Raw genomic sequence first — 23,030 nt, 5'->3', positions numbered from 1 at the left:
AGACAACCCACAGAAGGAGAGAAAATAACTGCAAATTATGTATCTGGTAAGATATTTGGCCCTGGCCGGTTGGCTCAGCAGTAGAGCGTCTGCCCAGCATGTGGAAGTCCCAGGTTCGATTCCCAGCCAGGGCACACAGGAGAAGCACCCATCTGCTTCTCCACCCTTCCCCCTCTCCTTTCTCTCTCTCTCTCTCTCTCTCTCTCTCTCTCTCTCTCTTCCCCTCCTGCAGCCCAGGCTCCATTGGAGCAAAGGTGGCCCAGGCGCTGAGGACAGCTCCATGGCCTCTGCCTCAAGTGCTGGAATGGCTCTGGCCACAATGGAGCAATGCCCCAGATTGGCAGAGCATCACCCCCTGGTGGGTATGCCGGGTGGCTTAAGTCGGGTGCATGCGAAGTCTGTCTGACTGCCTCCCTGTTTCTAACTTTGGAAAAATACCAAAAAAAAAAAAAAAAGGATATTTGTATCCAGAATATATAAATAATTCTACCAACTCAACAAAAAACCCAATTGAAAAATGGGCAAAGGATTTTAATTGATATTTCTCCAAAATAATACACAAATGTACCAATAAGCACATCAAAATGTACTCAACATCATTAGCCTTCAAGAAATACAAATGAAGGCCCTGGCCAAGTGGCTCAGTGGATGCGCATTGTCGTGGCATGCCAAGGCCGTGGGTTCAATCCCCAGTCACCACATTCAAGAAGCAACCAATGACTGCACAACTAAATGGAACAATTAAATGGAATGAGTTGATGTTTCTCTCTCTCTCTCTCTCTCTCTCTCTCTCTCAAATGAATGGGGGAAAAATTTTTAAATGAAAATGAAAATCACAGCTACCACTTGACACCTAATAAGATGGCTATAATTTTAAAAATGAACAACAATAAGTTTTGGTGAGGATGTAGAAAAATTTGAACCCTTGCACATCATTGATAGAGTTATAAAATGGTATAGTCACTTTAGAAAACAGTTTAGCAGTCCTTCATAAAGGTAAACAGAGCCACCATATGACCCAGCAATTCTGCTTCTAGCTATATAACAATAAAATTGAAAATATATATTCACACAAAAACTTGTACACAATGCTAATAGTAGAATTATTCATAACAGCCAAAAAGTGGAAACCATCCAAAGTCCATCAACTGATGAATGGATAAACAAAATGTGGTCTATCCACACAATGAAATGTTATTCAGCCGTACAAAGGAATGAGGTAGTGATCCATGCTTCACACACAGGAACCTTGAAAACACTATGCTAAGGGAAAGAAGCCAGACACAAAAGGCCATATATTATATGCTCCCATTTATAGAGACAAAAAGTAGATTAGTGTTTTCCAGGGGGAATGGGGAGTGACTACTAATGGGTATGGAGTTTCTTTTAAGGGAGATAATGATTTGAATTTAGATAGTGGTGATGATTGTATAACTCCTTGAACATATTAAAATCCACTGAATTATACAATTTAACAGGAAAAAATTGATGATATTTGAATTATTTCAGAATTTAAACCATGAAGAACTCTGCAGAAAGACATAAAATAAAGACTGTCTTATCTGGGATAGGAAAATTCAATATTGTAAAGATGTCAACCTCCCCTGAATTAACCCATAAATCCTATGCAAATCCAATCAAAATCTTGGACTTTTTATCATTTGACAGAATGACTGTAAATTTCATCTGAGGAAATACACATAAAAGAATTATAAGAAAAAAATCTGGAATATATTATAAAACAAGGTGTTCAAGGTATAGAATTAGTGCTCCTGGATATGAAATTATATATGCAGGTTGAAATCCTATAATGTTTAAAAGCATATGCAGTGATGTTTTTTAAAAGTTTTTAAAATAATGCAAATAGGCCCTGTCTGGAAAGCTCAGTTGGTTAGAACATTGTCGTGATATGCCAGTGTTATGGGTTCAATCCCTGGTCAGGGCACATACAAGAATCAACCAATGAATATATATAAATAAGTAAAACAACAACTCGATGTTTTCCCTCTATCTTTCTCTCTCTCTTTCTCTCAAATCAATAAACAAAATTTTTAGAAGGTCTTGTATAAAATAATGCAAATTACTTTTATAATAAAAAAATAAATAAAAAAGCAAATTAAAAACTAAATTCTCTATATATCCCTTTTTCTTATACCTATTCATTCTATTTCAGGCTGAAACTCCCTCTTTTTTCAATGTATCCTCATATGCATAATTTCAAGTCACTTTTTTGGCCTTGTTGATTTTCTTCTCTGAATATAGGTAAATTTATGAACACCCTCCCTAAAACTTAGCAACCTATCTGAATACATCTGATGTGGATTAACTGGCACAAAATAAAGGTCTTTTTTTCTCAGGTATTCTGGTTACTTTGTTTACATTAATGCATCCTAAAATAATATTAGCCCTTAGGGCAGCTAGTTCACGAAGTTGACTCATGTTAAATCAAAGCTACTGACTAAAGCCTTTATGACCTATTCCTAATCAGTGCTGCTAAGCCAGGGGTTCTCAAACATTTTGATGTCGGGGCGCATTTAAAATCCTACAAATAATTGTAGGCACACTATATACAAATTTCTGAGAAATATGTTATAATAATTAAGTCAAATATTAAAGAAAAAATATAAAGTCCAAGTGTGCTTTTATGGTAATTAAACAAAATAAGCATGACAAAATTAAATTTATTCTGACATTAAAAACCATTTTTATGTTACATTTTCTGAGTTATGCTTTTTAGAATTTGTGAAAAAGGTTAAAAAATAAAAAATGACAAAAAATTATCTTTATATAGATAGATACATTCTTAGTAAGATTTAGTAAATTCTGGCAGATCCTGGTGCAAATGTGTTATGTTTTTTCATTCTTGCGTTTATGAGAAACATGAGTGATTTCTTCAATATTTGGGCATATATTTGAAAGGCAAACTCTCATTTCCTCGTCAATACATTGAAGAATTCCTCTCTTTTTACTTTTAATTGTGTTAAGGGTAGAAAATCCTAATTCACATAAATAGGATGTTGAAAATTGTAGTAGAATGTTCAAAGCTTTTTTAGATATTGCCACATATTCTTCTTTTATAGAAATCCAAAAGGCTTCAAGAGACAATTCTTTATGTTTAATCATCCATCCACAATCAGTGGATATAGCTGCCAGTTCTTCTGTTAATGTTAAACCAAAATCACTTGAAGCTTCTATGGGTTTCTAATCAAATCATATTGTTCAGTGTTAAGTGATGGAAAATGCTATAAATTAAATTCTGCCGTCAGCCTTCAAGTCCTATTTTATTTACACTTAACTTTGGTCACTTCCCAAATCAGATTCTTCAATATCATGCTTCTTTTTGAGAAATCTATCCATTTTATTTGAATGTATTTATCTAAAAATAATATAATGATGTGTTAATCATAAATATAATAATGATGTGGGCCCTGGCCGGTTGGCTCAGCGGTAGAGCGTCGGCCTGGTGTGAGGGGGACCCGGGTTCGATTCCCGGCCAGGGCACATAGGAGAAGCGCCCATTTGCTTCTCCACTCCCTCCCTCCTTCCTCTCTGTCTCTCTCTTCCCCTTCCGCAGCCAAGGCTCCACTGGAGCAAAGATGGCCCAGGCGCTGGGGATGGCTCCTTGGCCTCTGCCCCAGGCACTAGAGTGGCTCTGGTCGCGGCAGAGTGACGCCCCAGAGGGGCAGAGCATCGGCCCCTGGTGGGCAGAGCTTCACCCCTGGTGGGCGTGCCGGGTGGATCCCAGTAGGGCTCATGCGGGAGTCTGTCTGACTGTCTCTCCCCGTTTCCAGCTTCAGAAAAATACAAAAAAATATATATATATATAAATATACATATATATATATATATATATATATATAATAATGATGTGTTAACAAAAAGAGTGGTATTTCCGTAATGAAATGGTATAATAGAGTAACTATATTTATTTTTATATCTGGGCACATGCCGCGAACCAGCACTGCTAGTAATTCCAGGTCCTGAGTGGGAACAGTACGGAATTAAGAAAATACAGGGTTGGGAGGGTCCTATAATTGCTGCTGGCAAGAACAAAGCATGCCCAAAACCACATCCTGCTTTATTTATAGGGCAAAGTGAGGCCATTAGCAAATCTTAACTTTACGCCAAACAAAGGATAGAAGAAACTTGCCACCAGTCTTTCCGGGGAACATGGGGGGTAGTGTAAACAATCCAGCACCACAGCTTAACAGCCTTTTGCAACCTAATCAGGCAAGTGAGGTGGGAGGTTGGGCAGACTGTCAGCTTACAGCCAATTCCCCACACCTCTGTCCCCCAAAAATCTAAACTCCAAAAACCCTGTACGTTTTTTGGTCCCCAACAGGCACATATTTTTCTGGAATACCATAGGGCACACCTGGAAATCTTCTAGGGTGCACCAGTGCACCCTGGCGCACACTTTGAGAACCACTGTGCTAAGCCAAATTGTCTTTGTCATTTTGTGCCTTGTGAAGTTCACATTCAGTAAAGTATATGAACTTACCTTTCTTTCCATCAAATCTCATCTTAGTCTAGCTGCCCCAGTCTTTATATGTGACACAATCATTCAAGGTGTCCGTTAACTCAGCCAGCTCTGTGATATCTGAAAACTTGTAAAGAACAATCCTTAGATCATGATCCAAGTCACTGCTGAAAATTATTATCAGGACATCTTGGGAGACACAGAATACAAATAATATGAACATCTTATGCATTAATTTGTTCCCATCATGTTTCTAGCATCGAGTCCAAAGGTGCTCAGACCTTTGAGCATTGAAAAGTCAGCTGAGTGGCTTGAAAATCTCCTGGACTCACCTCTAGAGATTTGGATTCACTAGGTCTAGAAGAAGATCCAACAACGGGCAGTTTAAACATCCACAGAACCCTGTTTTAGATTTACATAAGCCTGGGTTTCTCTCTGTTGGCTATAAGCGTATTGGAGAGGTGATGTCCTACACCTTGCTGAAGGAGAGAAGATACAATGTCCCTTGAATTTACTTCCCCTACCAGCCTGGCTCCCTGTCAGAGAAGGGAATGGGGTTCACCTGCCACAAAACGCAAATTACCTTCTTATGAACAATGTTGCCTATTTACTCAGAAACCATTTTTTAATAACCAGTCCTAGAAGCTTACTTTCATGCATTTTTATTCAATTAACAAATATTTGGGGAGTCTTGTATATGCCAAAAAGTATGCTAGTCTACATCCCAGCTACTGGTTAAGAGTTTTTTCTTGAGCCTATGTCCATACTGAGTCTTTGACAAGACAGACTAAATATATTTGTATTATTTTTTAGTTGAGATATAATTGACATTTAACATTAGATTAGTTTTAGGTGTATAACACAATTATTTGGTATTTGTATGTACTATAAAATGTACATACAAATATGTTCGATAATGATGCTGAAAATTTTTTCATATCTTTCTTGGCTGTTGCAAATTCCCCACTGATTCCTACTTATCAATTATTTTTCCTGATAAATATGCAAGTTAGGGCTCTAATTTTTAACCTGTTATATAGATGGCAAAAATTTTCTAAGTTTTTTTGTTCTTAGTTTATTACCTTTTAACTTTTTTATATTTTTTATAGTAAATATGCTTCCATTTCTTATATAGAAAAAGCTAAGAATTTTTTTCTTGCAGTTTCTGACATTATTTGAAACCATGCTTAAAAAGTCTACCTCCAAAATTATGTAAATATTCAATTATATTATCTTTGGAATTTAATCTTTTATATTTGATATATTTTATATTTTTAGTATCTTTTATGTACTTCCAGAGTTCTTTTAAAATATAATCCTTCAAAAATCTGGATCAAGAATGTTAATAACAGTACTGTTTAAATTCTAAAGTTTGAGGAACTGCCCATCTGTATAATTAGGCATAGTTAGTTGATTATGTAGAAAATCTGTAAGTAGAAACATAATGTGATAAACGAGATTTTCTCTAGAAAGGTATTTTCGGATATGAAAACATTCATAATTTAATGTAAAGTGATACAAAGTATGGCTTACACACACACATGTATACATACTCCAATTTTGTTTAAGCAAATATTGTGCCTATGTTCATAAAAGACTAGGACTTAGAAGAGATGCAGGGATAGATTGCTCTCATGTATGCAGAAATAATAGCAATGTTTGTCACTGCATGTGGGGCAACAGATGCTTTCATAGCTTGGTTGCTTTTTTTATATTTTCTAGAATTTTTAGCTGACAACAAACATGGCACATAAAGCTTGAAGCTAAAACTATATATTGTGTTGAATTCTAATAACTTTGAACAAAATAGGAAAATATGGTAAAGTAGAAAGTAGAAACTATTTGGTTTGATGACCTGAATAGTATGGAAGTTACTCGGAAATTTTTGTTTTCAAATACAACTGCACCATCACTGTGAATCATCAATGCCCAAACCAAGTCAGTCATATATACCCACCGTAATTGAACACAAATTTAACTATTTCTATGTTGTCCTGTGCAAATATGAATATACTGTCCCATTTCACTGAAGTGATGGAGTCAGCATAGTTCCTCACTTAAGCTCTTTTATTATTTTTACCAGTCAATTAAAAACACAATTCTGAAATAAGAGTTTCAACAACATGTATTGTAGATGTAGGTGGCTCATGGTGTCACACATCCCTAAAATCACCCTCCAGTTTGATGATTTGCTTGCAGGACTCACAGAGCTCAGCACAAAGCCACACTCATGGCTATAATTTATTGCAGCAAAAAAATACCAGCAGGGCAGCCAAAAGAAATCATGCATTAGTTTCCAAGGGTTTTCTCCCCATGGCGTCACATGGAACACACTTAATTCCTCAGCAACAAGTTGTGTCAACATGTGTGAAATGGTGTCTACTGGGAAGCTCATGAGAGACTCAACGTCTAGAGTTTTTATTGGCGCTGGCCACCGAGGCACCCTCTCTGCTGACCAGGTTCCAAAATTCCAGACCAGAAGGAAAGCATGTGTTCAGCAAAAAACACATTATTTTTACAAACTCTCTAGGTACAGTGAGCCACTCTTATCAGTTCTAGGAACGGTGGGACCTTCTAAAAATCCAAGTTCCCAGACACCAGTCAGAAGGCTACCTTGCAAGCAGGCATTTCCAAGGATAGCAGTCTTCGGCCTGGTATGTTAACTCTTTTCTGCACACACACATTCACTCTTAAGGTGCAAGTTACCAAACATGGAGATCACATACACATGTGATCTTGTCTCTATTCAAATAAAGTTAAATAAAGAAAAAGTAAATGAATAAAGCCTTACCCTAAAGTTTACTTTTATCAGGCCCATAAATAAATTATCTGGTAAGCTACAAACTCAGAAGGATCAGAAATTAAACTATTACCATATTTTCTTAGATCCATAAAATTAATGTACATTTGTTATTGAAAATGTGAAAAAATAGAAAAATATTCAAGAAATAAGATTCACTGAAGCCCTCAATCATAGATTACCACTGCTTGTTTTTTTCTATTCATGTACATATATTAACATAGTTGATAACACACTTAACATTAAATATTACTTCAGTTATCCATTTTCCCATGTCAATAAAATTTCTGAATTAGCGCTTTTCAATATAAAAGTATTGTATATTTTATCTCTGGTTATATTATAATTTCTAAAGCCTTCCTCCTTCTGTTGGATGTGTAAGTTGTTTTTTTCTTTTCTCTCTTTTTTTTGTTTTTTGTTTTTTGGTTTTTGGGGGGTTTTTTAGTGGGAAAGAGAGACACAGAGAAAGAGAGGGACAGACAGACAGGAAGGAAGAGAGATGAAAAACATCAACTCACGGTTGTGGCATCTTCATTCTTCACTGATTGCTTTCTCATACGTGCCTTGACCAGGGGGCTTCAGTTGAGCCAGTGACCCCTTGTTGAGCAAGATGAGCCCATGCATAGGCCAAATACCTCGGGATTTCAAACCTGGTTCCCCAGCATCCCAGGTCGATGCTCTATCCACTGCATCACCACCTGGTCAGGCTATAGGTTGTTTCTTGTCATTGTATTTTTTCAATCCTCATGAAACCTTCCAATGGTTTTTATTGCTCTCAGAATAAAGATCAAAATCTTGAATATGGTCAACAAGGCCCTACACGGCCAGGGGCCTTCCTCCCTCAGCTCTAGTTTCCTCTCATATTCCTTCTCTACATTCAGGCCCCGGCACCTTCTATGAATTCCTCAAATGTGCCACTGTCTCCCATTTCATCTCACAGGCGTAGGTAGCCCCTGCCTTATATACTGTAATTATCACAGTTTTAATTAGTCATGTAATTATCTAGGTATGCAGTTGTTTAAATGTATGTCTTCTATAACAAGTGATAATCTCCATAAAGGCAAAAACAACATCTGTCTTAGTCACTGATGTATCCTAGTGCTAAATGTCATAGCTGTAATATAGACATACAAAGACCATTGTGTAATTAAGGAAGAGATGCATAAATAACAGGATTAATAACTTGTTATATTGATAATTTTGTTTGTTAGATTACCACATATCTTAAGTTGTTAAAATTTTTTATTTCCACATTATACCTTTTAATTATGGTAAATATACCATATTCCCCCATGTATAAGATGCTCCCATGTATAAGAGGCACCTAAATTTTGTGACCCGAAATTTGAAAAAAAAATGTATTACATAAAGTTATTAAACTCAAGTTTTATTCATCATAAAATTCATACAATTCCTCATCACTGCCAAAACTCCCATCCATTAGCTTGTCTTCATCTGTGTCTGATGACGATCACTGTCTTCATATATTGCCTCGTCCTCAGCTCCATGTATGGCATTTGAAAAGCCACACTTCTTAAATGACTTGACAACCACTGTATAAGACACATCCAGTTTTTAGACCCCAAATTTTTCGAAAAAGGATGAGTGTTATACATGGGGAAATATGGTAACCATTTAATTCCGGATATATTTTTCTTTAATTCAGGCCTTTACTTAGCTATTTTAATAATTCTAGTCATTTTTAGATTTATTCTTTGGAATCACAATGACTTATGATAGTCTGAGTAACATGGTTATTTTTTATCAGCTATTATATTACTCTCATATTCACTTCAGTAGTTGCATTTCAACTTTGAATCAATACACGTACTTATTTCATGGAATATTCATAGAATAAATTTCCTTGTAGGTGGTATTTTGTTTAATGAAGATATATATATATTTAAATCAATCTATGCCTTTTAGTGTCTGCTTTTGAAAATTTATAAAGGCCTCATTATAGACAAAGGTATTTACCTAGAGATTTCTGTTTGTTCTGTAATTGCGATGTCGGGCTAAAACTAAGTGGTGGAGTATGGTGGGGAGAGGTTTCCCTTTGCTGGTTGTGGAAGAATTGACAGGCCCAGCCTCTCTTGCTGGGCACAAGGTCAAAGGCATCCCATTTGGGGGGATACTTGCAACTTGGTAATAAGGTCATGATAACAGGCTCTGGAGGATCCTGGGACTGATGAATTGGTTTTAGTTTACAAATCTTGGAAATCTTCATATCTAATACCCAGTATTTTTTTTTCTATGTGGAACCTCCTTTGTTTTCTAGGACTGCTAGTAGAGTTTAGTTAACAGATACAGCTTAGGTATTAATCAGTGGGGCTATATCCATATTTAGGTCGGAGCTAGATAGGAAGAGCTGAAGTAACTGTGAAGCCAGTGAAAAAAATAATAAGTTATTATCCAAAGATCAAAGATGCAGGCCAGAGGGAGGTCATGGCCCAACTGCGCAGTGAAATCTAGGAATGAGCTGGGAAATGCTCTCGCATTCTATAGGGAGCCCCAGAGACCTTGGGGAGGAGGGAATAGGAAAAGCCTAACTTTCCTGCGGTCACATAATGAGGGCTCGGATTCTTTCATTTAGAATTAAAGGGAAGTGCTCTTTCTGACAACTGTAGAGGTCAGTAACCTCTGGATTACAAACCAATAAATTCTTTTAATAGGCAATCAGTTAGACAGAAACTACTTTTCCAGATGCGTTTGTGTCTTCCTACTGCACAGTGTTAAGATTGCTATTCTAAAGCTCTATTTCAAATATGTGACATTAATAACTTTGTTTTTAAAAAAAAAAAACAAAACCACTTACTATATATGAAGGTAGAGTAAGTGTGTCATCTTTATATATGGTTACATGAGTAAAGAGAAATATATATTACCTACACCATTAACATAGATAAAAGTTTTGGAATCACATACATAATAAAATAGATAGCAGCATGAATACATATGGCAAATAGTATTTTCAGCAATTTAATGTTGCAAAAGGACAGCAGTTATTTCCTGCAAAATAGGTCCTCATGGCTTAGAGTTCCGGGCTGAATGGAGAGCAATCAACCAAGGCACAGGCAGTGGGCACACGGTACTGTCGGTACTGTCAGCACCGGCTGTTTTCTTCCTTTGTTTTACTCTTCACTACGTATTCCTCCGCCATGCGGAGGGTGGGGCATACACCTTCCTCAGCGCACAGTAATAGCCTTTCGCAGTAGTTTCCTTTCATACCTGTAACCAAGCGCCAAAGCATGGAAATAACATGTGCAAAAAACTCTGTTATTTATACCAGTAAAATATGGAGACAAGCTAAAATGAGCAGAAGTTGGAAAAGAATTAAATACCCCATCACAAGTTAGCTTAGTGACATATTTTGGAACTTTTAGAAAATAATTTTCTAAACAAATTTTAATTTCATTCTAAAACCTGCAACCTGGATAACTTCTTATGGTTGGTTGGACAATAAAGTTAAAAACAATATGAAATATACAATAAAATGTAACAGTGTTACTCCAAGTGTCATAAGTCACAGTCACTGTGATTTGGAGAACATGCCAAAGAATAAACCTATAAATTCCTACAATTAGTAAAACTGTTATGTAAAAAGCCTGAGTTAAAAAAATATATATGTCCAGGATTATATATTTGTTGTTTTGATATAAGCATCCTAACAGATGTGAGGTGATATCTGATTGAACCGCATATGTTTTTATTTTCAGCTAAAGATAACCCTTTGAAAGAACTAGAGAGCCTTACTGTTTTGTGGGGGACAGCTTAAAACTGAATTATGCTGTGTGGTCAGATAACTCTTCTGTTAATGGCAGGACATAGTAGCAGAAAAGCTGACAGGAAACATCAGAATCTGGAGTTTCACCAATTTGTGACACTGCAGACTTTCACGGAACCTTCTCTGAGTAAAAGGAATAGAGACAAGGGAAGATATTCTGTCTTTACCGGACTCCAGTCCAACCCCTTCTGTTGTCCAGAACCACCATCTATAAATTTAAAACTCCACCCTCTCCTCCTCCCTCTTCCCAGTCTTCCCAGTTAAGAGTTCTGCAGCAAACGGACAAAAGTAAGATCTAGTATGTATCTTGTTGTTAGTAATTAAAGTAACATAAACAAATTGCCCTACATTTATTCATTGCATGTTTTCCTTTCATTTTGGGCCCAGAAATAGCTGAGGATGCTTACAGATAATTTTATACTACAAGTAGCTAATCTCTTTTGTATCTTCAAAGAGATATTACTTAGGTATGTGTGCAACCTTTACATAAAGGAGAGACCGAACAAACTGAGTCACAGTGCTCAGCCTCTCTTGCATTCTCCCAGAACCAGAGACCGTTGACTGTGACCAGAGCATGCTTCCTCGAAGCCAATATCAACCACCCCAAGTGCTTATCGAGGCAAAACCCTCTTCAACCACCTACAGAACTCTACCCAAGAGTCGTTGTGCTGAATACAATTTTCTCCATAGAGATACTATTTCCAGGCTACAACCCAGGCTGCTGTCTTATTGGCTCACCTGTTTCCCAATGAAAGGACATCAGCTCCATGACAAAAAATCAGAGTGGTTGACTTTAGGATGGGGGAGTCTAATAGGGGCATGGATTGCCTAGGAAGAAACACAGGGGAACTTTCTCAAGTGAAAGTAATATTCCACATCTTAATAGAGGTTTGGACCATATAAATGTATATATTTGTTAAATTCAGGAAATTATCACTTAAAACTAGTACATTTCATTGTATGTAAGTTTTACATCAAGAGACTATAAACTCATATCAATTCTTGTTAATGATATATGTATATATGATGTATATGTGATATAGTACACTAATGTCAGTATATTGAGGTCTGCAATTTACTTTTTGAAATGTATCATCAAAAATAAGATGGATGAATAGATATGTGACAAAGCCACGTAGAGAGAAACATTAATAATAGAATATAGACAGGAGTGCCCACTGTATAGTTTAACTTTGCTATATATTTGAAAATAGTTTCATAATAAAACACTGGAGGACAAAAGAAATTAACTCACATTCTCAAGCCCAGCTCTAAATAAATTATGAAGTAAAGATATTACTTTGCTGCTTCCAAAGACCTCTTCCATTCCTGATCATCTTTAATCTTTGGAGTTACAGTTTCATTCTCCTCTCAAGAAACAGAATTGCAGATATAGTTTCAGTACACTGCTAGTACTATGAACATCTCAAGTTCCACTTTAATAACTTTGCCTATCTGAAGTATTAGTGTATTAGTTAAGGTCCTTTGGTTATGATCACCATATACTGACTCCCTTAAGCAAACAGGGAATGTATTGGAAGGATAGAAAAAAATATGAAAAAGCCCACAGGATTGAAGCAAGGCTCACAATCCAGGCACGAAACATAGAAAACTGGGCCGCTTCAGAGGGCTGAAGTTGCAGGAAATACAGTGTTGCTCCGGGGACAGATGCTATAATGAGTCAACTCCAATTATTAACAGCTTCTCGTTATTCTGCTCGTAATTCAAATTTCAGGCAGAGAATTTCCAACTGGCCTTCCTTAACCATTGGACTGTATTTGGGGGGAGAAATATCATTTCCAAATACTAGAAATTTAGGTGCTGTTACCAAAAGAAACTGATATGGACGCCGAGCAGCCCCCAAACCAAACAGATGCTACACTGGACTTAGATTTTTCTGTCACCCTTAACTAGATACCGTATTATTTATATAAAAATCACTCAGCTTTTTATTTCCCTGTATCTCTCCTGTGACCAACTCTGACTGTAACCATCTTAAAATCTGCACCAAAAGTGCCTACTTTGTATTTGCTCTCCTTCCCAGCTTGGAATCCAAGATTTCACAAAGAAGCATAATCTTACTCCCACCATCAAAGCTGGCTAAGGACTGAAGACTTCCCTGGTTCCTCTCCTGGCCCCCCCACGAGGGTCTCGCAGCCTGGATCACCGGGTGTGTTCCGATCCCTCCTGTGATTGATGAAGCCTGGACGTAGGTCCAGCTGCTTGTCCCACACAATATATCAGAACTTGAGGATGCGGGAGGAAGACTAACTTGATCCACCCCTGTACCACTCCCTTAAGAACAGAAGGGCTTACTTCTTTGGAGAGCTGCTCCCTAAACACAAGAGAGTATGAAGTCACTAAAGCAGAGTAAGCCATTTTAAGCAACTGGATTCGAAGTAAGTAACGGTTGCCACAGAACCTGGTGAGTGGAGACTGGAGACTCGGCCCTGGAGCGCACATTTGGGCCGTGTGTATCTGAGTCAGGAGAAAGCTGGCTCTGAGGCTGACACATTAGCACGGTTGTGGCTGCTCCCTCAAGGAGTAACTGGGAGCACATCCGGCACGGAGCCGCCCTCCAGCGTGGGAGGCCGCGGGCCAGCTGGATCGGTGCTTTCCACAACTGCCACGCCCCTGGATTTTCAGGGTGCCCTCACCCTCTGGTTCCATTATAAAAGAGAACACCCATCGGCAGATAGCAACTTGGGGGGCTTCCCATCTCTGCTTGATTTTCCAAGTTCTGACTTCATTTTCTCCAGGGCATTTTCTTCTTATTTTTCCAGTTATAAGGAACTGCAGCTGCTTTATTTGGCAATGTCTGTCCTTAAAAGTGGAAGTCTATGGCTGCCCATTCATCTTTGGAAAATATTCATTCTAGTTCTGGCTTCATAAGTTATTAATTGTTTGAGTTTATGGAAAAAATCGCCCAAACCTCTCTAAATTGTAGTTTCTCCATCTGTAAATAATAATAATAATAATCTGTTTTATCTACTTTAGATTATTGTGAGGATCAAATGTCATAATTTTTTTTTACCATTTCACTATAGGTTTCATATATGTTTCTGATAAATTTACATAGGTTCTATTTTTATTTTTACTTTTTTGTATTTTTCTGAAGTGAGAAGCGGAAGGCAGAGAGACAGACTCCTGCATGCGCCCAACCGGGATTCACCTGGCATGCCCACCTGGGGCCGATGCTCTGCCCATCTGGGGCATTGCCCTGTTATAACTGGAGCCATTTCAGCGCCTGACGCAGAGGCCATGGAACCATCCTCAGCCCCAGGCCAACTTTGCTCCAGTGGAGCCTTGGCTGCAGGAGGAGAAGAGAGAGACAGAGAGAAAGGAGAGGGGGAAAGGTGGAGAAGCAAATGGGCACTTCTCCTGTGTGCCCTGGCCAGGAATCGAACCTAGGACTTCCACACATGGGGCCGATGCTTTACTGCTGAGCTAGCCAGCCAGGGCCATTGTGTAGGTTCCTTATATACTAATCATATTAGCATTTAAAGATGTTTTAGTCGTCTTTGCCTCTGATTCTCTTTAAGTTGCTTTAAAAATACAAAAAAAAAACCATATTAAATGTAATGATTATAAAAAAAATACATAAATATTATACATTTTAATAGACACTTCAAAAGATTTCTAATTACCCATAACCTCCCAGTGTCCATTTTGGAATATATACCTATCTTTTGACTATCCATATATTTTCATGTATTTGTGAAGACATGCATATTTTATAACAAAGGTAGGATCAGAATTACATCCTGTTTTGAAAACTTCATTTTTATTTCATAATATGTTGCAAATATGGATTGTGAAAAGTGTTTAAGAAATTAAATACCTTGCAAACGTTCCCTATTACTGTCATTAGAATAATTAATTTTACTATTGACCCAGCAAAAATTACTAATTTTCCTAGAAGAGTGATTAATCTTTACATTGTTTCCATTCTTAAAACTAAATATTTTTTTAAAAGAAACCCAGCTAAAATTTATCAAATGCTGACAGCTAAACAAAGACCATAAAGCCGCTGAGAAGGACTTGCACGTGTGAATGCAGTCAAGCACTATGCCGGGGATGGAGCCTGGGCACGGCAGTAATATATACTGGATTTGAAGTCCAGCTCTGTCCCTTTAAGTCTCACTTTTTCTAGTAACAAAACAAAATGTAGTTCATCCTTAAAACACACATAGGAAAAATAATAAACAGTACATATTGATAATAGTACTACAATGATTAATATTCAATCATAGGTACTTGTTATAAAAATAGGCCAGGTATTTTCATGGTTTAATTTTGGGATATAACTTAGCCATCCTAGTACCACCTTACTACAGAATAAATGGAAATACACAATCAGAAAGTTCACAGAAAGAAAATATAATAATCATTGCTTCCCATAATTGCAAATGTTCAACCTTCCTATTAAGGAAATGGTTACAGGGGATGACATCAGAGTAATGGCGTGGTAGAAAGCGATACCGATAAATCTCCCCCAAACTTAACAACATCTTCAACCAGAAACAGAAAAATCTATCCTTGGAGCCTCCAGATGGTCTGCAATACACCCGAAGGTTTGGTCGAGCGAAAAATTGGCTAAATATATAATCAAACCCTGAAGGAAATAGGGAGTAAGAAATGCTCCGCCTTCCTCACCAACCTAAATAGGGCTGCTTTCACTGGGAACTGGAAGTATAGAAACTGAGGCGGGCAAAGGGGGCAAATAGATCCAGGCCGAGGCACAAACGGCCGAACCAGGCTTTGGCACGAAGATCCAAGCCAAGAAAAAACTGTGCCTGTGGCAACCCAGGCAATACAAGCTAACACTAGCGCCAAACCCAAATAAAGAAAGACAAGTAGGGCAGCCATTCGCCCCATCTCCTGGTTGGCGCGCGCAGATAGTGGGCGAGAGATTCCTTCGAAATCCCCGGGAGTGGGCGCCCGTGTTATCCCTCAGAGAGGCAGAGTCAGAGGCCTTTGTGTGGGCCGAAAGCAGAATCTCCGGGCTGCCCCAGCACCCTGAAAAAGCCGTGCACAGGGAGGGAGCGAGAGCCAATTCCAACGCTGGAACTTTTCCGTGCGGGCGGAGGTTTCACTCAAAGTGTGAGGCAGCTGGCCTGATATCCTGGTCAGCACGCATGGAGAGTGGGCGAGAGATTCCTCCGAGCGCCTCAGCAGTGGGCGCCCGTGTTACCCCACAGAGAGGCAGAGTCAGGGGCCTTTGTGTGGGCCACAAGCGGAATCTCCAGGTTGCCCCAGCGCCCTGAAAAAGCTGTGCACGGGGAGGGAGCGAGAGCCAATTCCAACGCTACAACTTTTCTGTGCGGGCGGGGGTTTCACTCAGAGTGTGAGACTGCCAGCCTGATATCCTGGTCTGCACACAGATAGTGAGTGAGAGATTCCTCCAAGCACCCCAGGAGTGGGTGCCCACCCGCCTGCCCGTGTTACCGGACAGAGTGGCAAAGCCAGAGGTCTTTGAGTGGGCGGAAGCCCCGCCTGATTATGCTAGCAGCTCTGACTGACTGACCCTTACCCAGAGCCCTGTGCTGAGTGGGAATAGAGTGGGGAGTTGCCAGCTCTTTGAGCCTCTTACTATCCAGGCAGAGGCAGCAGCAACCCCATAGCTGGATTATCAGGCTACTAATTGAAGAAGGAAAGACTAGGAGAGAGGCTCCAGGACAATGGACTCTCTCACTGTCAGAGCCTACAAATGCTAATGAGCCTCAACTGCCAATGAGATTGAAGCCCAATACATGACATCGCCATAGAGACTTATCAACTGCAAACCTCTACCTGAATGTGCCAAAGGGGCAGAACCTGGGGTACAGAGTCACTGATCAGGAAGAGGGAGAGAAAAGAAAAAGCAAAAAGATAACCTCTCAAAATCAAGAATAATCCACAGACTTTATAACCTATCCCATTTTATTATATTTGTTCGTTTGTTTCTCTTATCTTCATTCTTGATTTTTTTTTCCTCCTCCAATTTGGTCGTTTAATTCTCTGCCAGTCTTACTCTCTCCTCTCCTTGAACTACACTACCCATAAATGTTGCATCTCCCATTATCTTTTCTTTCCTCTTCCTTTCTCTCTATGAGGGTTGCACTCCAAAACCCTTAACTCTCTCTCTCTCTCTCCTCTTTTTTCTTTTTTCTTCTTTTAATAGTTCCCTCTTTTTTTTCTCTTTCTTTCTTTTCTCCCTCTATATTAGTTTCTTCCTTTCTCCTTTATGTTTCCTCTCATTCAATCCTCAATAATGAACAAATTATCTTATCTGGGAATCAAACTTATGTTTGTGGCATTTGGAGGGCTTTAACTTCACTTTTTTAAATCATTAGCAGTGCTCCCATCCCTGGCTCTCCATTTTATCTAGTTCTTGTTCCACTAAATACAATAGTAATTTTTTAATCCCCCCCCCCCATTTTCCTGTTTCCCTCTTATTCCTCTCATCATATCTCTTAGTCAACCAACAACTAAAAGCAAATCATATTATTCTTGACCCAAATTTTTTCCTTATTTGCTTTTTGTGGGTCCATACCCCCTTTTTTTGCCCCTTTATTACTTCTCCCTAATTCAGGCCCTCCATTAAAGGCATTGTTTGTTCTATTTACTACAATATAATTCACAGTTCACCACAAGATTTTATCAAGAAAGAGAGGAGAGGAAAAAAGGAGGGGGGGGAGAATAATTTCCTTTTCTTTTTTTATTTTATTTTATTTTTTTTTTTAGTTTTTAATTAAAAAAACTTTTCTATTTTTTTAAATTTTTATTCTTTATTAAATCTCATTAATACTATCAACAAAACCACCCTCAGATGCCATTAAGGAAGAGAAAATCAAATATCATGGATACAAAAGAAAGAGAAGTAACACAGATAGATGAGGAAAAATCTATGGAGAAAAAATTTAATATATTGGAAACCTTGGAGTTAAACGACAGAGAATTTAAAATAGAAATCCTAAAATACTCAGAGATATACAAGAAAACACAGAAAGGCAATTTAGGGAGCTCAGAAAACAACTCAATGAACACAAAGAATATATTTCCAAGGAAATTGAAACTATAAAAACAAATCAAACAGAAATGAAAAACTCAATTCATGAGCTGAAAAACGAGGTAACAAGCTTAGCTAATAGAAAAGGCCAGATAGAAGGTAGGATTAGTGAAATAGAAGACAAGCAACTTGAGGCACAACAGAGAGAAGAAGAAAGACTCAAAAATTTAAAAAAATGAGATAGCCCTACAAGAATTATTTGACTCCATCAAAAAGAATAACATAAGAATAATAGGTATATCAGAGGGAGAAGAGAGAAAATGGAATGGAGAACATACTCAAACAAATAATAGATGAGAACTTCCCAAGCCTGTGGAAAGAACTAAAGCCTCAAATTCAAGAAGCAAACAAAACCCCGAGTTTCTTAACCCCAACAAACCTACTCCAAGGCACATCATAATGAAATTGGCACAAACCAATGGCAAAGAAAAAATTCTCAAGGCAGTCAGGGAAAAGAAGAATACAACATATAAAGGAAGGACCATTAGATTATATCAGATTTCTCAACAGAAACTCTACAAGCTAGAAGAGAGTGGACCCCAATATTTAAAGTCCTGAAAGAGAGGAACTTTCAGCCATGAATACTATACCCATCAAAGCTATCCTTCAAATATGAAGGAGAAATAAAAACATTCACAGATACAGAAAAGATGAGGGAATTTATCATCAGAAAACCCCCACTCCAGGAATTACTAAAGGGGGTTCTCCAATCAGATACAAAGAACAAAAAAAAAAATAAAGCCACAAGTAAAAGCTCCAAGAAGAACACAATAAAACCAAATTTAAACTCTGACAACAACAAAAAGAAAGGGGGGTGGAGAGGATGGAGATTAACAGTAGCAAAGGACAATGGAGTTCAAAAGTACTCACAAGATAGTGCACTACAATGAACAGGGTAGGAACTCTTTTCATTACTTAATGGTAACCACCCTTGAAAAAACCACCACAGAAGCACATGATTTAAAAAAGATAGCAACAGAGGAAAGATGTATGGAATACAAACAAATAAAAACAAAAGATAGAAAAATGAAAGAGAAGGATCAAACAAGACACAAAACTAACAGAAAGCAATCTATAAAATGGCAATAAGGAACTCACAAGTGTCAATAATTACACTAAATGTAAACGGATTAAACTCACCAATAAAAAGGCACAGAGTAGCAGAATGGATTAAAAAAGAAAATCCAACTGTATGCTGCCTACAAGAAACTCATCTAAGCAACAAGGATAAAAACAAATTCAAAGTGAAAGGCTGGAAAACAATACTCCAAGCAAATAACATCCAAAAAAAGCAGGCATAGCAATACTCATATCTGATAATGCTGACTACAAGACAGCAAAAGTACTCAGAGACAAAAATGGCCATTTCATAATGGCTAAGGGGACACTGAATCAAGAAGACATAACAATTCTTAATATATATGCACCAAACCAAGAAGCACCAAAATATATAAGGCAGCAACTTATTGACCTTAAAACAAAAACTGACAAAAATACAATCAGACTTTGAGACCTCAATACACCACTGACAGCTCTAGATCAGTCATCCAAACAGAGAATCAACAAAGATACATTGGCATTAAACAAAACACTAGAGCATCTGGATATGATAGACATCTACAGGACATTTCATCCCAAAGTGACTGAGTATACATTTTTCTCCAGTGTACATGGATCATTCTCAAGAATTGACCATATGTTGGGCCACAAAAACAACATCAGCAAATTCAGAAAAATCAAAGTTGTACCAAGCATATTTTCTGATCATAAAGCCTTGAAACTAGAATTCAACTGCAAAAAAGAGGAAAAAAATCCCACAAAAATGTGGAAACTAAACAACATACTTTTAAAAAATGAAGGGTCAAAGAAGAAATAAGTGCAGAGATCAAAAGATATATACAGACAAATGAAAATGACAATACGACATATGAGAATCTATGGGATGCAGCAAAAGCAGTGATAAGAGGAAAGTTTATATCACTTCAGGTATATATGAACAAACAAGAGAGAGCCCAAGTGAACCATTTAACTTCACACCTTAAGGAACTGGAAAAAGAAGAACAAAGATAACCCAAAACCAGCCAAAGAAAGGAGATAATAAAAATCAGAGCAGAAATAAATGAAATAGAGAACAGAAAAAATTAATAGAACAAGGAGCTGGTTCTTTGAAAAGATCAACAAAATTGACAAACCCTTGGCAAGACTTACCAAGAAAAAAAGAGAAAGAACTCATATAAACAAAATCCAAAATGAAAGAGGAGAAATCACCAAAGACACCGTAGATATACAAAGAATTATTGTAGAATACTATGAAAAACTTTATGCCACTAAATTCAACAACCTAGAAGAAATGAATAAATTCCTAGAACAATACAACCTTCCTAGACTGAGTCAAGAAGAAGCAGAAAGCCTCAACAGACCTATTAGTAGAGAAGAAATAGAAAAAACCATTAAAAACCTCCCCAAAAATAAAAGTCCAGGCCCTGATGGCTATACCAGCGAATTTTATCAAACATTCAAAGAAGACTTGGTTCCTATTCTACTGAAAGTCTTCCAAAAAATTGAAGAAGAAACAATATTTCCAAACACATTTTATGAGGCCAACATAACCCTCATACCAAAACCAGGCAAGGATGGCACAAAAAAAGAAAACTACAGACCAATATCTCTAATGAATACAGATGCTAAAATACTAAACAAAATACTAGCAAATTGAATACAACAATATATTAAAAAAATAATACATCATGATCAAGTGGGATTCATCCCAGAATCTCAAGGATGGTTCAACATATGTAAAACGGTTAAGGTAATACACCATATCAACAAAACAAAGAACAAAAACCACATGATCTTATCAATAGACGCAGAAAAGGCTTTCGATAAAATACAACACAATTTTATGTTTAAGACTCTCAACAAAATGGGTATAGAAGGAAAATATCTCAACATGATAAAGGCCATATATGATAAACCATCAGCTAACATCATATTAAATGGCACAAAACTGAAGGCTTTCCCCCTTAAATCAGGAACAAGATTGGGTTGTCCACTCTCTCCACTCTTATTTAATGTTGTACTAGAGGTTCTAGCCAGAGCAATCAGACAAGACAAAGAAATAAAAGGCATCCATATCAGAAAAGAAGAAGTAAAGGTATCACTTTTTGCAGATGATATGATCCTATACATCGAAAACCCCAAAGAATCCACAAAAAGACTACTAGAAACAATAAGCCAATACAGTAAGGTCGCAGGATACAAAATTAACATACAGAAGTCCATAGCCTTTCTATATGCCAATAATGAAACATTTGAGAATGAACTCAAAAGAATAATCCCCTTCATGATTGCAACAAAAAAATAAAATACCTAGGAATAAACATAACAAAGAATGTAAAGGACTTATATAATGAAAACTATAAACCATTGTTAAGGGAAATCGAAAAAGATATAATGAGATGGAAGAATATTCCTTGTTCTTGGTTAGGAAGAATAAATATAATCAAGATGGCTATATTACCCAAAACAATATACAAATTTAATGCAATTCCCATCCAAATTCCAATGACATTTTTTAAAGAAATGGAACAAAAAATCATCAGATTTATATGGAACTATAAAAAACCCCGAATAGCCAAAGCAATCATAAAGAAAAAGAATGAAGCTGGGGGTATTACAATACCTGACTTCAAACTATATTATAGGGCCCCGACAATCAAAACAGCATGGTATTGGCAGAAAAATAGACAATCAGACCAATGGAACAGAATAGAAAACCCAGCAGTAAAACCACATATATATAGTCAAATAATTTTTGATAAAGGGGCCAACAACACACAATGGAGAAAAGAAAGCCTCTTCAATAAATGGTGCTGGGAAAACTGGAAAGCCACATGCAAAAGAATGAAACTGGACTATAGTTTGTCCCCCTGTACTAAAATTAACTCAAAATGGATCAAAGATCTAAACATAAGACCTGAAACAATTAAGTACATAGAAGAAGACATAGGTACTCAACTCATGGACCTGGGTTTTAAAGAGCATTTTATGAATTTGACTCCACAGGCAAGAGAAGTGAAGGCAAAAATTAATGAATGGGACTACATCAGACTAAGAAGTTTTTGCTCAGCAAGAGAAACTGATAACAAAATAAACAGCCAACTAAATGGGAAATGATATTTTCAAACAGCAGCTCAGATAAGGGCCTAATATCCAAAATATACAAAGAACTCATAAAACTCAACAACAAACAAACAAACAATCCAATAAAAAAATGGGAAGAGGACATGAACAGACACTTCTCCCAGGAAGAAATACAAATGGACAACAGATATATGAAAAGATGCTCATCTTCTTTAGTTATTAGAGAAATGCAAATCAAAACTGCAATGAGATACCACCTCACACCTGTTAGATTAGCTATTATTAACAAGACAGGTAATTGCAAATGTTGGAGAGGCTGTGGAGAAAAAGGAACCTTCATTCACTGTTGGTGGGAATGTAAAGTAGTACAACCATTATGGAAGAAAGTATGGTGATTCCTCAAAAAACTGAAAATAGAACTACCTTATGACCCAGCAATCCCTCTACTGGGTATATACCCCCAAAACTCAGAAACATTGATACGCAAAGACACATGCAGCCCCATGTTCATTGCAGCATTGTTCACAGTGGCCAGGACATGGAAACAACCAAAAAGCCCATCAATAGATGACTGGATAAAGAAGATGTGGCACATATATATACACTATGGAATACTACTCAGCCATAAGAAACGATGACATCGGATCATTTACAGCAAAATGGTGGGATCTTGATAACATTATACGAAGTGAGATAAGTAAATCAGAAAAAAACAGGAACTGCATTATTCCATACGTAGGTGGGACATAAAAGTGAGACTAAGAGACATTGA

The sequence above is a fragment of the Saccopteryx leptura genome, chromosome 2 (assembly GCF_036850995.1).
Source record: "Saccopteryx leptura isolate mSacLep1 chromosome 2, mSacLep1_pri_phased_curated, whole genome shotgun sequence".
NCBI classification, from domain to species: domain Eukaryota; kingdom Metazoa; phylum Chordata; class Mammalia; order Chiroptera; family Emballonuridae; genus Saccopteryx; species Saccopteryx leptura.
The sequence above is the reverse complement of the archived record's forward strand: the minus strand, read 5'-3'. Positions refer to the sequence as shown.